The sequence below is a fragment of the Rhinolophus sinicus genome, chromosome X (assembly GCF_036562045.2).
Source record: "Rhinolophus sinicus isolate RSC01 chromosome X, ASM3656204v1, whole genome shotgun sequence".
Lineage (NCBI taxonomy): Eukaryota > Metazoa > Chordata > Mammalia > Chiroptera > Rhinolophidae > Rhinolophus > Rhinolophus sinicus.
In genome coordinates this window covers 39,516,101-39,522,411 of record NC_133768.1, presented here as the reverse complement: position 1 = coordinate 39,522,411, position 6,311 = coordinate 39,516,101, and positions in this window count along the sequence as shown.

The following is a 6,311-nucleotide window of genomic DNA, read 5'->3' as shown; positions in this document are numbered from 1 at the left end:
AGCCCCTCCCCCAATCTATTGCCCCTCTGACATCATATATATCTATTACAATTTCATTGAGTCTATTCTCTATGCTGTACTCCATATCCCGTGATTATATATATATATAAAATTACAGTTGACATACAATATTATTCAGTTTCAGCTTCAAGTGTACAGTGCAGTGGTCAGGCATCTACACCATCCATGAAATGGTCTCCCTAATGAGACATGTGCCAAGACTTGGAAACATGAAATGCCCATTGGTAGATGACTGGATTAAGAAACTGTGGTAGGGGCGGATGCGTGGCTCAGTTGGTTAGAGCACGGGCTCTCAACCACAAGGTTGCTGGTTCGACTCCTGCAAGGGATGATGGGTTGCGCCCCCTGCAACTAGCAACAGCAACTGGACCTGGAGCTGAGCTGCACCCTCCACAACTAAGATTGAAAGCACAACAACTTAACTTGGATGGAGCTGATGAGTCCTGGGAAAAACACACTACAGTTCCCCAATAAAAAGTCCTAGAAATACACATCCTCCCCAATAAAGTCCTGTTTCCCCTTCCCCAATAAAATCTTTTTAAAAACCCCACAAAAACTGTGGTACATTTATGCAATGAAGTATTACTCGGCTATAAAGAAGAATGAAATCCTACCATTTGCAATGATATGGACGGACCTAGAGAACATTACGCTAAGTGAAATAAGTCAGTCAGAGAAAGACAAATACCATAAGACCTCATTTACATGTGGAAACTAAAGAACTGAATAAATGAGCAAAGTAAACAGAAATAGTCTCAGAAATATAGAGGAAAAACTGATGGTTGCTAGATGGGACAGGGGTGGGGATGAGGGAGAAGGGGACGGAGATTAGAAAGCACAAATTGGCAACTGCAATATTGCCATGGGGCTAGAAAAGACAGTTTGGGGAATATAGTAAATTTTGAATTCGTGTAGTCCTCCCACTTTGTTCTTTTTCAGAATTGTTTTGGCTATTCTAGGTCCTTTGCACTTCCATATGATTTTAGGTTTAGCTTGTCAATTTCTACAACAAAGCCTTCTGGGATTTTCTTAGGGATTTCACTGGATCTATAGGTCCATTTTAGGAGAATTGCCATCTTAACAATATTGAGTCTCATGAATTTGACTTTTTTCTCCATTTATTATGTCTTTTAAAATTTCTCAGCAATGTTTTAAGTTTTTAGGGGAACAGGACTTTTTATTGGGGAATAGTGTGTACTTCCAGGACTTTTTTCCAAGTCAAGTTGTTGTCCTTTCAATCTTAGTTGTGGAGGGCACAGCTCAGCTCCAGTTGCCGTTGCTAGTTCCAGGGGGCACAGCCCACCATCCCTTGTGGGAGTCGAACTGGCAATCTTGTGGTTGAGAGGACGCGCTCCAACCAACTGAGCCATCCGGGAGGCAGCTCAGCTCAAAGTGCCCTGTTCAATCTTAGTTGCAGGGGGCGGAGCCCACCATCCCTTGCGGGATTCGAGGAATTGAACTGGCAACCTTGTGGTTGAGAGCCCACTGGCCCATGAGGGAATCAAACCGGCAGCCTTCGGAGTTAGGAGCATGGAGCTCTAACCACCTGAGCCACCGGGCCGGCCCCAATGTTTTAAGTTTTTAGTGCACATATCTTGAATTTCTCTTGTTAAATTTATCCCTAAAGATTTTATGCTTTTGGATACAATTGTCAGTGCATTGTTTCCTTAACTTTACTTTTGGATTATTCATTGCTAGTATACAGAACTGCAATTGATTTTGTATGTTGATCCTGAAACCTTCCTTAAATCACTTATAAGTTGTAGTACTTTAGTCCTTTTTTTCAACACATTATTTAGGATGGGATTTTCTATATATAAGATCATGTTGTCTATGAATAAAGCCAGTTTTACCTCTTCCTTTCCAGGATGCATGCCTTGAATCCTCCATCTCCTGGGGTGTTTGTTTGTTTGTTTGTTTGTTTGTTTGTTTTTCTGATTGTCCTGGCTAACACCTCCACTACAATGTAGAATAGATGAATAGAAATGGCAAGAGCAGATATCCTTGCCTTGTTCCTGAAACTAATGAAACTAACTTTTCCTTCACATCAAATAAGAAGCTCTATGCAAAAATATTTTTTGATAATGCTTGAATGATAGCAAGAGGTTACTTAAAAATATATTTTTCAGGGGGTGGCTGGTTAGCTCAGTTGGTTAGAGCGCGGTGCTGGTAGCACCAAGGTTGCCAGTTTGATCCCTGCATGGGCCACTGTGAGCTGCACCCTCCTTAATACATATATATAAGCTTTTTCAATTTTTATGTTGGTGTTATATAAATGATTTAAAGAATTGTGTATTAGCTGGCTTTTGTCACATACCAAACAGCCTAGTGACTTACAATAAACATTACATTATTTCTCATGATTCTGTAGGCCAGCTGGGAGGCTGTGGTGTGGGCCTGCTCAGCTGGGACTGGGGGGTACAGGATGGCCTTGCTCACATATCTGGCAGTTGGCAGGCTGGTAGCTCTAAGAGGGGCTACTGCTGTCTTGCCTCTGGCAGGCTGGCTGAGGCTTAGGTTTCCCAAGAGCAGTATATGTAAGCTCGACTCAAGCCTCTGCTTGAATCACATTTACTACTGTCCTGTGGGCCAAAGAAAGTCCTAAGGCCAGCTTAGCTTCAGGGGTGTAGAAATAGACTCAACCTCTCAATGGGAAGAACTGTAAAGTCACCTGGAACAGGGACACGGATACAGAGAATTATGGAGAATTAGGACCAAGAAAACCACAGGATCATGTCAATGGATGTTGAAAAGGCATTTGACAAAATCCACACCATTTTGTGATGAAAACAGTCAATAAACTAGGAATAGAAGTGAATTTCCTCAACCTGATAAGGGCATTTACAAAAAAGCAAAAACAAACAAACAAACAAACCCCAAAACTATAGTTAACATCAATTTAGCTAACAGCTAAAAGAACTTTGAAAAGGAGAAATAAAGTTAGAGGAATCACACGGCTCAATTTTTAGAATTACAGTAAATCTACAGTACTCAAGACAGTGTGGTATTGGCAAAGGAACAGACACATAGATCAATGGAGCAGAATAGAGAGTTCAGAAATGGATTTACACAAATACCAACATTTGATTTTTTACAAAGTTGCAAAAAAAAATTCACTGGAGGCAGGATAGTCTTCAACAAATGGTGTTGGAACAATTGGGCATCCATATGCAAAGAAATGAATCTTGACAGAAACCTCACACTTTATACAAAAATTAACTAAAAGAGGATCATAGATCTATACGTCAAACATAAAACTATCAAACTTTTAAGACTTAAATGTAAGACCTGAAACCATAAAACTCCTAGAAGAAAACACAGGCAGTAAATTTTTTAACATCACTCTTAGCAACTTCTTTTTGGATATATCTCCTCAGGCAAGGGCAACAAAAGAAAAAATAAACAAATGGGACTACATCAAACTAAAAATGTTTTTTACACAGTGAAGGAAACCATCGACAAAATGAAAAGACAACCTACTGAATGGGAGAAGATAATCAGAAATGATACATCCGATAAGGGGTTAAATACCCAAAATGTATAAGTAACTCATACAAATTAACACCAAAAAAATCCAATTAAAAAAAAAATGGGCAGAGGACCTGAACAGACATTTCTCCAAAGAGGACATACACATGGCCAACAGACATATGAAAAGACGCGCGACATCACTAATCATCAGAGAAATACAAATTAAAACCACAATGAGATATCACCTCACACTGGTCAGAATGGCTATTATCAACAAATCAACAAATAACAGTTATTGTTGAGGATGTAGAAAAAAGGGAACCCTTGTGCACTGTTGGTGTGATTGCAAATTGGTGCAGTCACTCTGGAAAACTGCATGGAGATTTGTCAAAAATTTAAAAATAGAGCTGCCATATGATCCAGCAATTCCACTTCTAGGTATTTATCCAAAGAAATCCAACACTAATTTGAAAAGATATATGTAACCTTATGTTCATTGCAGCATTATTTACAATAGCCAAGATATGGAAGCAACCTAGGTGTCCACTGATAGATAAAGGAATAAAGAAGATGTGGTATATACCGGGGGTGTCAAAAAAATGTATACATTTTAAGCGCTGTTAACACTTTTGTCAACGTTGCTCAAGCAGTAGTTTTGCTGTAATCAGAAATGTCTGGACGCTGATGGTAACCACTTTGAGCACCTCTTGTAATTGCAGAAGTCAAACGTGACTTGTATTCATCTTTTGTTATCTGTATATATTAATAATACAGTGTTTTTCCTTTCTTAAAATGTATATATACTTATTGGCACCCTCTGTCTATAATGAAATATTATTCAGCAATAAAAATGAAATCTTGCCATTTACAACAACATGGATGGATCTAGAGGGTATTATACCAAGTGAAATAAGTCAGACAGAGAAAAACAAATACCATATGGTTTAACTTATGGAATCTAAAAAAACAAATGAATAAATAAAACAAAACAGAAACTGACCCATAGATATAGAGAACAAGCTGATCATTGCCAAAGGGGAGTGGGGTGGAGGGATGGGAATAAAATAAGAAAAGAAACAGAAGTTAATTCTAGTATATTTCTTGCACACTAGAGTCTGTACACTGAGATTCATTCCCAGAAAAAAAATAGATCAAATTTGCAAGAATAAGGGTCAAGGTGATATCTCACTTCTCTTTCGATTGGGTGGAGAAAGTAAGAGCTGTTTGTTTATTGATTTTCCTCTGATAGATTCAGTCCCCAGAACAGTGCCTGGCACACAGTAGACAATCAATCCTTGTTGTATGACTGGAGTCATATCTTCAAAAATATCTTTAAATCTAGATCTATGTCAGTACCTAGTTAACCTTCAAGAATGAGGACAAAATATAGTTGTGATCAGACAAATAAGGGATTCAATGATCAATGCCCAGAGACCCTAGGTGAAAAATATACTAAAGGATGGATCCAACTAACAGAAAAATAACAAAAGAAAGTAATTGGATTCAAAGGACAAAAGTAAGCAAAGAAATTGGTATAGAATACTGGTATACACAAATAAACATTAACTATCAAAAAAGATAATAATTACATAGTTTACACTTTTGATAAGCTAGAAATTAAATTACCAAAAATATTAACATGAGAGATGGGAGGAAGAAGAGTGTCATGTGGTGACAACGAATCTGTTCTTGTTAAAGTGATACATTGAGCTCTTAAAAAGAAGACGACAGAGATATTGATCCAGTTTAGTTATTGGTAGGAAAATATAGTTTCAGTTTGTTAAGAATTCTATATGAACATTAAAATAGGAAAAGAAAATGTAATATCCAAGCCATTGAGGGAAAAAAGGGACTAAAAGCCCATAAATCAATCCAGGAAGTGAAACAAATGTACTTATATTTGATATTTTGTTATAAAAATATTTACATCTATCTATGGGTAGATTAAAATTTGAGTTTATACTATTAGGTTTGTACAAATGTAATTGCGGTTTTTGCAATTATTTTTTTTAAACTTTTCAATTTAAGTGTGTTTTTCCAGGACCCATCAGCTCCAAGTCAAGTAGTTGTTTCAGTCTAGTTGTGGAGGGCGCAGCTCACAGTGGCCCTTGTGGGGATCGAACTGGCAACCTTGTTGTTAAGAGCACCACGCTCTAAGATAAGACAACCTGCTGCTCCTGCAATTATTTTTAACCTTTTAAACCACAATTACTTTTGCACCAACCTAACACTATTTAAATTAAATCATATTGCTTATTAAATTAAGGAGTCATTAGGTCTGAGGAATAGGATTAGCCTGTTTAGACTTCCATTTTTTGGATAATTTTTGGAATAAAAACATGTAATGATCATAACATGACTAATGCGGAAATATTATATATAAAACTGTATAGAAAACAATTCCACTTTTATGTGAAATATAAATATTATATATACATAAAATGAAATGCACCTAAATTTTTATACATGTAATTTTATGAGGGATAAAAGTAAATAAGTTTATTTATCATTTAAAATTTTTCTAAACTTTGCAAAAGAATATATTAGCTTTTCAATCAGAATAAACAGTAGTTTTTTAAAAATCTATAAAAACATAAATAGCAGGCACTTTAAGAATAACTGTATGGAATATTGTTATAATTTGAGGGTAAGTAATGAATTGAGGGACTGGAACACTGTATATGATGTGATCTTAATTGTGTAAAAGGAAAAATGTATACTGTATTATTGTTTGTAATTATGCACACATATACTTAAATATTATCTTACAAGATGAGTGATGAGTGTTATATGGATTGTACTGATGAACGCTGGGCATT